Raw genomic sequence first — 12,091 nt, 5'->3', positions numbered from 1 at the left:
GAAATGCCTCACTTCTAATGTCTAGCCATCCATTTTAACTCCAAATTCTGAAATAAATAATTTACTTGGCCCTTGCTGAGTAAAAAAAGCATCAAAACAGACATGGAGCTAAGAAGATGGAAGGGTACAGAACATTAAAAGAAATACTAAATTTTTCTAATGGGAGATTCATTTTAAGGCAACCAGCTTGATAGAAGGATCTAAAATATGAATGAAGTAGTAAGAGACAAGTATAAAGCTCATCTGAAATGTTGTAGGATGAATTAGAGAGGGGAAATTAGAAACGAATGAGGAGAATACTTTGTTGAAAAATAACTAGCCAATTTGAGGGGTACTAACTAGATTAAGTAGGTCAGTATGTTCACACCCCTTGAGCAGCAATTGAGATTTCCCATCTCTATGAGCTGTATGAATGAAGCTGGGAGCTTTTCCATCTGCCACCAACTTCAAATCTCTCTGGGCACAGAGTGACAGAACTGTGAGGCAGATGTGCCTCATGAAGTAACCATGGTGACCAGTCATCACAGAATTTTCAGAGTGAATGCCTTCTCCATATTGCAAGGCCCAACTGCTGCTGTGTGGTCATTTTCCTTTGCCACCAGCAATGACTGGGTGTTTCTATTTCTCCACATCCTCTCCAGTACTTGTTATTTTCCATGTCTTAATAAGAGCCATTCTAGTGGGTATGTTATGATATCTCATTTTGGTTTTGAATTGCATATCCATCATAGCAATGACAGTGAGCATCTTTTTATGTGCTTTCTTGCCATTTTTTACCCTTTGGAGACATATCCAAGACTTTTGCCCATGTTTCAAAATGTATTTTTAGTTTCATTTTTTTACTGTTAGAAACATTTATTTTGATTCAGTCTACCATAAATAACTCAGGAGAGATTCCACACAGCCTCAGATGCAATATTTTGTTTATTTTTCAAAGATATGTACATCACACAAAACATTCCATTAAAAAATGAAGGAGATTCCCATATGCCCCACTGCCCACAACCCCCACTTTCCCACATCAACAACTTCTTTCATTAGTGGTGTACATTCATTGCATTTGATGACTACCTTTTGGAGCATTGCTACACAGCATGGATTATAGTTTACATTGTAGTTTTCACTCTCTCCCAGTCCATTCAGTGGGTTATGGCAGGGTATATAATGCCCTGCATCTGTGCCTGCAATATCATTCAGGTCAACTCCAAGTCTCCAAGACGCCCCCATAATATGCCTCCTTTTCCCTGTCACTGCCTTCAGCAACTCCAGTGGCCACTGTCTCCACATCAGTGATATAATTTCTTCCATTGCTAGAGCCACAATAATTCTGTAGTAGAATACCAGTAAGTCCACTCTAGGCCATATTTCATTTCCCAATCCTGAGGACTCTGGCATGGCGATGCCCACTCCACTGTGCAATTGACAGTAGCTTTGTCCATTTTTTAATTGGGTTGTCTTTCATTCTATATATGTTGACCTTCACGATTCTTTATATTTTCTAGATAGAAAACCCTCATTGGATATATGGTACCCCATAGAGTCTTCCATAGAATTAGATTGCTTTTGCTTTCATTATAAAGGTATTTTAGGCACAAAGGTTTATAATTTTGTTTAGGTCTCACTTATTTGTTTTTCTTTTGTTGCTTTTGCTTTGGGTGTAAATCCTAAGAAGACATTGCCCTGGAGAACTCCCTCCCACCCTTGCATTCCCAATCAATGATACCTCACTTCAGAGTTTCCAACAACTGAGGGAGTGCTGAGTTCTCATTCTGGGAAACTCTGCCTCACTCCCCACTAGAGCAGCAACAAAACCCAAGTACAAGGGCAAAGACCAGTGAAGAAGGATGGTCCAGTGATAGGCCCTTGAAACTGATGACTATGTTTATGGGCCTAAGTGCTTTAAATTACAAGTAGGCCTAAACTGTAGGGGGCCTAAGAGTTACATCCCAAGAGCCTCCATATTGCTCAAATGTGGCCACTCTCTAAGCCAAACTCAGCATGTAAGTGCATTACCTTTCCCCCAGTGTGGGATATGACTCTCGGCATGAGACTCCCTGGTGCTGAGGTATTACTACCAACACCTGCTGGTGATGCACCTAGAAAAAAACCTTGAACAAAATGGGTAAGTGGTAAAGACAAATGCGTTTATATGGCAAAGAGACTTCAAAATGAGTTGGGAGGTCTTCAGAGGGGTTGCACTTATGCTCATCTCAGCAGGATCTTGGAGACAGCCAAAGTAGGTACAACCCCAGGGAAGGGTCTTTCTGAGGGATACAGACACACCCAGGTCCTCTGATCATGACAGATGGCTCTGGAGTTCACTGCCTTGTCAGTGGAATTTGTGCTCCTGAATGTGGAGTTGGATTCAGATGTGACCTCTCTATGCATGCTTCTTCTGTCACTTTTCCCTTACCTGTGATAGGTGCTGGGTTTGGTGTATGCTCAGGAGACTTGAATCTCTGGACTGTCTATATGCCAGCTGGGTCATGAGCCTCAGAAGAGTTGCAACACCTACTCTCCTGTTCATTGGACTTGCCCGTGTCAACTAACAGGGAGGTGAGGATAGTCAACCACTGCACCAGGGAACCAAGAGAGTCTACAAATGCAAGCAGGAGAATTCCATCCATCAGCCATGTGGGATCTAAGCCCCCTTTTGACTTAAGTTGGAGTGGACATGGCCATCCCAGGGTCCTCAGGATGCAGGAAAAAAATAAAATGGATTTACTGGTATTCTCCTACAGAATTGTCATGACTCTAGCATTGGAAGAATTAAATTATTTCATTGATGTGAAGACAGTGGCCATGGGAGTTGCCAAAGGTAGGGGCGGGGGGAAAAGTGGTGTGATATTGGGGCATTTTCAGGACATGGGAGTTCCCCTCAATAATATTGCAGGGACAGATGCAGGCATAATATAACCTGCCATAACCCACGGAATGGACTGGGAGTGAGTGCAAACTACAAAATAAACTATAATCCATGCAGTGTAGCAATGCTCCAGAATGTGCTCTTCAAATGCAATGAATGTACCGCCCTAATGAAAGGAGTTGTCGATTGGAAGGAGTGGGGTGTGTGTGTGTGTGGAATGCAGTATATGGGAACCTTTATTTTTTTAATGCAACAATTTGTGTGGTCTATGTATATTTAAAATAAGAATGATAATAATAAAAAAATATTTTTAAAAAACAAAACTAAATATTGCCCAACACATGGTTCTGAAGATCTTCTTAAGTTTTCTTCTACAAAGTTTATGTTCCTAGTTCTTTTTTTTTAAATTTTTTTTTATTTCTTTTTATTTATTTATTTTTATTGACTTTGTAATAATATTACATTAAAAATATATATGTGAGGTCCCATTCAACCCCACCCCCCCACCCCCCTCTCCCCCCCCAACAACACTCGTTCCCATCATCATGACACATCCATTGGATTTGGTAAGTACATCTTTGGGCAAGTCTGCACCACAAAGACAATGGTCCACATCATGGCCCATACTCTCCTCCATTCCATCCAGTGAGCCCTGTGAGGATCCACAATGTCCGGTGATCACCCCCGAGGCGCCATCCAGGGCAGCTCCACGTCCCAAATACGCCCCCACCTCTCATCTCTTCCTGCCCTTCCCCATACCCATCGTCCACCATGTCCACTTTTCCCAATATAATGCCACCTCTTCTATGTGGACATTGGATTGGTTGTGTCCATTGTTCCTAGTTCTTTTAAGTCTTTATACATTTCAGTTAATTTTTGTGTATGATATGAGATAGTTGTCTTCTATCATACTTTTACATATGGATGCCCAGTTCTGAAGAGACCATTATTTCCCTATTTAGGGTACCTGGCATCCTTGGGAAAAATCATTTGGCCATAAAAGTGAAGGTCAATTTCTGAACTCTCACTTTGATTCCATTGATCTATATATTTATTCTTATGCCAGGACCATATTTTTATGACCACTGCTGCTTTGTAATAAGTTTCAAGTCAAGAAAGGTGTATCCTCCAACTCAGTCTTTCATGATGGTTGTGACTTTTCAGGATAGCATATCCTTCCAAATAAATTTGATGATTGTCTTCCATTTCTGCAAAGCTGTTTTTTGCAATTTTCATTGGGATTGCATTGAATCTATCATTCATTTTTGGTAGAGTTGATATCTTGGCAATATTTAGCCTTCCAATCCGTGAGCATGCAATGGCTTTCCCTTTTTTAGGTCTTCGATTTCTGTTTGCACAGTTTTGTAGTTCCCATACATAAATTCTTTACAACCGCAGCTCTATTTATTCTGAGATATTTGATTTAATTGTAATTGGAAATGGATATTTTTCTTCATTTCCTCCTTGAAACGCTCATTACAATCGTTCATAAATATTACAGATTTGTGGGTGTTTATCTCATAGGACATCACTTTGCTCAATTTCTTTCTTGCTCTAGTTAGTATCTTTGTTGTAGATTTATGAGGCTTTCTATACATGGAATCTTGCGGTTTGCAAATAGTGAAAATGTTACTTCTTCCTTTCCAATATGGATAACTTTTATTTATTTGTCTTCTCTTCTTGCTCTAGCTAGAATGTTCAGTACAATGCTGAAGAGCAGTGATGACAGCAGGCATCCTTGTTTTGCTCCAGATCTTAGAAGGAAAGCTTTCGATCTTTCACCATTCAGTATGATGTTTGCAGTGGTTTGTTTCCTGTATGCCTATATTAGTCAGCTAAAGGGGTGCTGAAGCAAAGTACCAAAAATCTTTTGGCTTTTATAAAGAGTAATTATTTGTGGTAAAAACTTACACTTATAAGGCCATACCGATTCCAGCTCATGGCTGCTTTCCAACCAAAGTCAATTGCCATGTGCTGAGACAAGATGGTGGGTGTTCTCTGCCTCCTTCTTTCTTCCTCTTAAGACTGCCAGCCCAGTTTCTTCCAATCTCAGCTTTATGCTGGCATAGGCCTTGTCTCTCTGGGCAAACAACCAGGCAAATGACTCATCTCTCCTCAGGGCTCCAGAACAGACAAAGTTCTCTCTTCCTTGTCTTCTTCTCTCTTCCTGTGTGTTGTCTTGAGTAAGAGTCCTTTTATATCAAGGGGGTGGGTACTCAAACATGAGTCACATCCTCCTGACTTGGTTGAATCAAAGCCCACATTTCACAGGTAAGTTTTAAAAATATATTTTTATTTATTTTTAAAAGATACGTAAGATTACATAAAATGTTTCTTAAAAAAAATAGAAGGGATTCCCATATGCCTGACTCCCCACCCCTCCCACTTTTCCTCTCATGAACTTCTTTCATTAGTGTGGTACATTCATTGCAATTGGTGAACACACTTTGGAGCATTGCCACTAAACATGGATTAGAGTTTACATTGTAAGTTATATTCTCTCCCACACAATTCTGTAGGTTTTGGCAGGATATATAATGGTCTGTATCTGTCGTTGCAGTGTCATTCAGGACAACTCCAAATCTTAACAGGTAATTTAGTTAAAGACCTCTGTGGTGAATCTAAGGCAATCAACATGGGTTACACTCAGAGGAACAGGCCCATTTACAAAATAATGTCTTTCGGGGGTTTACAAACATAATGACACTTGGGAGGTCCATTGATTATTTCAAACTGCCACAGTGTTCATTCTCATGTAGAGGGCATTTCCTTTTATTCTTACTTTTCTAAGTGATTTTATGAGGAAAAGAAACAGGATTTTGTCACATGCCTTTTCCACATAAATTGAGAGGATCATTTTGTTCCCTTCTTTTTGCCAGTATGGTGTATTATATTAACAGATTTTCTTTTTTTGGAACCACGCTTGCATAATGGGGATAATTCCACTCCTTTTTATGACTAAATAATATTGCATTGTATGTCTGTATGCGTGTGTGTGTGTGTGTATGTGTGTATACCATGTTTTGCTTATCTATTCATTAGTTGATTGATACTTTGAGTTCCTTCCCTCTTTTCACAATTCTGGATAATGGCCTTATGAACACTGGTGTACAAACATCTTTTCATGACCCTGCTTTCATTTCTTTAGGGTATATATCTAGTGGTGGAATTGCCAGGTCATATGGTAGTTCTATACTTAGATCTCTCAGGAATCCCCAGTCTCTCTTCCATAGCCACTACACGATTTGACATTGACACTGGCCTTGAGTGTTCCTATTTATCCTCATCCTCTCTACATGTTATTTTCTGTTTTTAATAGCAACCATTTTAGTGGATGTGAAAAGGTATCTCACTGTGGTTTCAATTCACATTTTCCTAAAGGTAAATGGTGTTGAGCATCTTTTCAAGGTCCTTCTGGCCCTACTATGCTTGTCTTCTGTGGAGAGCTTTTTCAAATCATTCTCTGATTGGAGGTTTTTGATGTGGATTTCACCTCTTTACTTGTAACTGCTCTGTCGAGACTACCTTTTTTAGAGTCACTGTAGGTTGCTCATGTGTTTCTAGGAATGTATCTATTCCATCTAGTTTTCTAATTTGTTGGCATGCAATTGTGTGCTCTTAAAATCTGTAAGAGCTTGATGTTCTTTTGTGAATCTCAGAAGATCAAGTAATTAAACTAATACATGCCTATGAGCATGTGGTTCTTCAATTGGACTGCATGATTTCAGAAATAGATCCTCACATGTATGTCATATTGATTTTTGACAAGTCTTGCAAGTCCACTCAATGGTGGAAAGAATAGCCTCAATAATGATGCTGGAAAACTGGATATCCATATGCAAAAGAGTGATGGAAGACCCCTATCTCATATCATATACACAAATTAACTGAAAATCTATAAAGTCTTAGAAGAGCTAGAAACATTAAACTTGTAGAAGAAAACATAAAGATGGCCTTCACCATCTTGTGTTAGGAAATGGTTTCTTAGAATTTATACCAAAAGCACACATAGCAACAGAAAATAGATGAATGAGACCTCATCAAGTTTTAAAACTTTTGTGCCTAAAATGACTTTATCACAAAGACAAAAAGTCAACTAATTCCAGGATAGAAAATATTTGTAAACCATATATCCAATAAGGGTTTTATATCTAGAATTTATAAAGAACCCTAAAGCTCAACAAGCAGTGAAAAACAACCCAATTAAAAAATTGGAGAAAGACTTATATGTCCTTCAAAGAGGACATATAAATTTCCAGAAAGCAGGTGAAAAGAGGTTCACCATCATTAATATTAGGATATGTTACTCAAAACCAAAATAAGATACCATTTAACACCTACTAGAATGACTGTTATAAAAAACAAAACTGAAAATAGCAAGTATTGGAGAGGATGTGGAAAAACAGTAGTACACATTCATTGCTGGTGGCAAGGAAAATGGTCACAGAGCAGCAGTTGGACCTCGCAATATGGAGAATACATTCACTCTGAAAATTCTGCTATGACCAGTTGGCATGGTTATCTTATGATACATATATGGCTCATGGTTCTAACAGTCACTCTGTGCCCAGTGAGATTTGAAGTTGGTAGCAGGTGGAAAAGCTCCCACATTCATTCCTATGGTTCACAGAGATGGGAAATCTCAATTGCTGCTTGAGAGATATGATCATTGACCTACTTAATTAACCCAATCCCCCTAAATATGGTTATTTTTTTTCACAAAATATTCTTTTCTTTTTTTAGTTCATCTTCTCCAATTTGCTCTACAGACTTTTATATGTGTTTTATACTTTTCTCTTACTCTTGAATATATATATTAGGTCCTTCTGTCAAGCTTATTGCCTTAAAATGAATCTCCCTTTAGAGAAATTTAGTATTTCTTATGATTTTCTGTATCTTTCACTCTCTACCTCATGGCCATGTCTATTCTGATAATATTTTTTTTACCAAGGAAGGATCTAGTCAATTATTTATTTCAGATTATGTAGTAAATCTGGAATTGTAGTGATCAAAAGGGAGATATTTCACATGATGAGAAGTCTGAAAGTTTGTTTTTAACATACTTTTCAACTTCTATTCATCTTGAAATGTGTATATAACTCAGTATATGTGGGGTCTGTTCCTTCCATTCACATAATTAGTTTTCCAAAACTATAAAAACTTGAATTTCTAAATATCAATTTATGAACCAACATGCACATTTGCTTTTATCCTTGTGGGTTAATCTAAAATTTCCATTTTTATATAGTTATATATCAATGCTTTCACCTATCCATTGTCCTCCATAATGGTAAGTATTGGGAAAATAGAGGACATTTTCTCCACTGTGCAGTGAATAGTCTTTCAATACACAGTGATATTCAGAAAATTAGTTCAATTAACTCATAGCAATTGATAGATAACCAAGTACTTAGGCAGTTTCCACAATGAGAAAACATAATATATATAGATAAAAGAGAAATAAAATTTGCACAGTGGATAGCCCAGTAGGTCAATTTTTGTTTGATAAACATCCATAAATAGAAACACATTGTAAGAGTCAAGCATTGTTACCTGAGTAATTCACAAGGTGCATCTCTAATATACTGATAGTTACTCTGTATCTTCCCATCTTCCACAGGTGATCCATTGGAGGAACTTCCTAATTCCAGGGCAGATGTGTAGAATCCATATAAGACCAAGGTAAGGCTTCCTTTCTTTGTTTGAAATTGATGTGTTGCTTTCTAGGTTTCTTTTTCAATCAAGTTCAGATTTGAAAACCTGATTATGTAGGTAATAGAATTCAGGTACTGTCTGATTGGGGGTAGTGGGCATGGGTAGACTCTCTAACCAACAGATACCTGGTGACAGAGAGGCTTCAGTTTTGGTGGCTTCAGGTGGGAGACTCAAAGATAGAAGACCTTTTCCTCAGTGACAAATTTTCCTCTTTGGATTAATAATTTTGGAATTGCCTACCAAAAGGAAGAGAAAGAAATAACTTGTAGGAAATTGTGCATCTTTTCAAATGGTGTCCTCTACTCTTGCTTTTGTGTTCTTTGACTCAATCATGGTTTCTCATCTGATTTTCTAGAGTAATTAAGGAAGCAAAAGACCTGTGTAAACAGTATACAGCATGATATGATCCTCATATGTTCTCCTCTCTTTCATTACAGGTGGCCTCAAGAACAAGAGAAAAAGGTGTGTATTTGGGGATCTCTCACAGGCTGAGGATAGAAAAGGATGGAAATCTAAATGAATCCCATTGGTTTTTCCTTGATGGTTTTAGTGGGGAGAACTGGTGTAATTCCTGATTCCATGTGAGAGTAAGAATTGGGGTGTGGTGAGAGAAACTGATCTCAAGTGTAAGAATTTGAACATTTCTGCAGTCCCTGGAAGCAACTGCGTTCCACTTCATGGTATGGACTTGTTTGAATTGGAGTTAAGGGATGTCAATGAACAAGTCTACATCATGTTATTGTATATCTGAGTATATATATGTGAGTGTGCTTGTATTTCTTCATACTAGACTGTGTTGTGTTTACACAGGAAAATTGTCACTGTCAACTCTGACAACAAAATACTTCCTTCTGACCATAGCAAAATTTACTATAGTAACTCACTGAATTCTGATCAAGCCATATGTGGTGTCTGTGTTTACTATATACACACATCAGATGGAAAACAGAGGCACAGAGACAACTGTCAACAATGTTACTAGCTTCTATGACTTAGAGCCAAGATGTGTACCCAGGCAGGTGGCCTGAATGTTAAAACTTGTAAACATGCACTTAAAACTCAGACATGGGAATATTACACAACATATATGGGAATATTAGACAAAATTAGCATCTGTTCATGTGTTTGAAATTTTGCAAGCCTGCAGAGTACCCAACCAATGCCCATTGTTACAAGATACTGCCAGTATAACATAACCCAGGGCCCTTCTCAAAGCATCTCACTATAAATTTCCCATGCTTTTGGCCATCCATAGATCTAAGAGTTCAGTGTCAACACTTAAGAAAGTCAACATCTGTTAGAGTTGGGTCACTCTTTATTACCTGACTGGAATCTAATTATAATTGGAGGGATACTTTAGTATATTTCATAACATTATTTTCATGAGCCGATGAAATGCTCCAATCTGACAAGCCATGTGCTTCATATACAGCAGCAGGTAAGAAATTAAAATCTCTCTGGGTTATTTTGTCCCCCAAAATTCTTTTTTTGCCTGTGTCAGTCTTTTCGAAGTGTATTGTTCACCTGGATTAGAGAACCTCTATGCTCAACCTACGCCTACTCTCCTGAATGAGTGCTTATTGCCAGTGTAGAAAGAGTGCCAGATCATTTGATGAACATACACACGTAATAAAAAAGGAAGCCAAGAAGGAAAATAGTATATGAAGAAGAACAGTTACTTTTAAATGTTAGGATTTCAATATTTTAATTTTCAATATTTGATGACCTTTATAGTAATAGTTTACTGGTTAAATATGATAAAATATTGTGCCCAAAATTCAATAATCCGGTCCTCCACTTGAATTTAAAATTTCATTAAGTGATGACAAAAGCAGAGACAGCATAAATGGATCTGTGTAAGGTGGTTTTGGAAGGTGTAAAGAAGCTATTGGAGGTTAGGCTATGCTTGCAGCCAGATGGAGTTATGGGACAGTGTCATTATGCATATTTTAGTATTTACATATTTGTAGATTATGTTTCTAATCACTTCAGATGCCTTAGTTAGAAAATATAAGGAAACTTTTTCATATTTTCCCTAAACCTTTCCTTTACCTATCTTTTATTTTATTTTATATTTTCTGGTTATCAAACATCAATAATGATCAACTTGATCTAATTTTTTCTTTGTGTTTTACATCACAAATTAATTTTTTAGATGTTTTCCATAATAACACAAATTAGACATTTAAGATGTTTCATTGTTTTGTTGCAGCAAAGTCAGGAGTACTGAATAAGAGAGAAACCCAAATTCAGCCCTCAGACATGGAGGAACAGATTTATTACATGTGAGCCCAGAGTAGAGTCGATCTCCAAATTCTAAGCCCCATTTTTCATTTTCTATAGGTTTATATAGGATTTCAGGTGGGATCGGCATAACTTTTGCTCATTGGCTAATGCACTGCTAGGCAAAATTTTGCAGGCAGGGTTACAGAAGCAGAATGCAGGTGCAAGGCTGCACTTTTAAAGGCTGGTTTACAGATGCAGGGGCAGAAATTACTTGTTAGATATTCTCCTGCTAGGCCATGTTTTCACAGACTGATTTACAGAAGCAGGGGGCAGGGGTCATTCATTTGATATTTTCCTGCAAGGCCATATTTTCACAGGCTGATTTACAGAAGCAGGGGCAGAAGTGATCTGCTAGATATTTTTGTAGTCTTTGTTAGGCTTTTTATTTCTCAACATTTCCCCCCCTTTGATGCCCCTACAAGTTTTTTTTAATAGGGCATCACTCATGCTAAGTGGTTTATATTCTCTTGTGGCCAGAACTCTTGCTGTTGCTCTCTAGGTTTCTGTTGTTTCAAAGAACCTGATAAGGGCATTGACTGTGCAGGGGCCAAATGTGACTAATGTGAGTAAAGTGATTAGGAGATCTGCTAGGGGCAGGAACCAAGAAGACCATTGTCTGAGATTCCAGCTCCATGTCTCATCTAGTTCCCTTTTACTTCTCTGAATCCGGTTTCTTAGCTCTTTTACTTTGGTATAAACTATTCCTGATTGGTTGACATAGTAACAGCATTTTTACCTGAGGAAGATGCATGTTCCTCCTTTTTCTGCTGTTAATAGGTCTAAGGCTCTCCTGTTTTGTGGGCTACTGTAGCTGGTGAGTTGACTTGGCTCTGGAAGGAGACTATGGAGTCAGCAACCTGTTCTATGTCCTCATTTAATTCTCAGGAGAGTTTGTAATAAAAGTTGAAGGAAGAACCTAATCCTCCCAGTCCAGTTCCTATTTCTGCAACTATACCTGCTCCTATAAGAGTGGTGGCAAGCAGCGTTTGTTTGGCCCACTCTTGGTGCAGGTTTAGGGCTTGTTCTACCTTATTTTCAGTATATACTGACACTTTTGGTATTAAGAACACCATGATGCAATTCCCTGTCCAATTGGCTTCTAAGCATCTATATGCAGTGCTCCTACATAGGAAGAACAATCCTGGGAGATTACACTGGGTCAAGTTGTTTGCTAGGGTTTTACTGGCAGTACATAAGTTTGCAGGGATTGTCCCAACCAATTCT

The 12,091-nt window shown here is 38.1% G+C and overlaps 1 long non-coding RNA gene across 1 annotated transcript in view; it reads left to right on the top strand.

The window, feature by feature from the left end:
* Positions 1-9,068, top strand: part of LOC139436554 (uncharacterized) — a 70,836-nt gene extending 61,768 nt beyond the window's left edge. Inside the window, exons 2-3 of the long non-coding RNA XR_011645890.1 lie at positions 8,487-8,548; positions 9,019-9,068. This is a non-coding gene — a long non-coding RNA (uncharacterized lncRNA). The remainder of the gene's footprint in view (positions 1-8,486; positions 8,549-9,018) is intronic.
* The last annotated feature ends 3,023 nt before the right edge of the window (positions 9,069-12,091 follow it).

Source organism: Dasypus novemcinctus, chromosome 15 (genome assembly GCF_030445035.2).
Source record: "Dasypus novemcinctus isolate mDasNov1 chromosome 15, mDasNov1.1.hap2, whole genome shotgun sequence".
Taxonomy (NCBI): Eukaryota; Metazoa; Chordata; class Mammalia; order Cingulata; family Dasypodidae; genus Dasypus; species Dasypus novemcinctus.
This window is presented reverse-complemented; position numbering and strand designations above follow the sequence as displayed.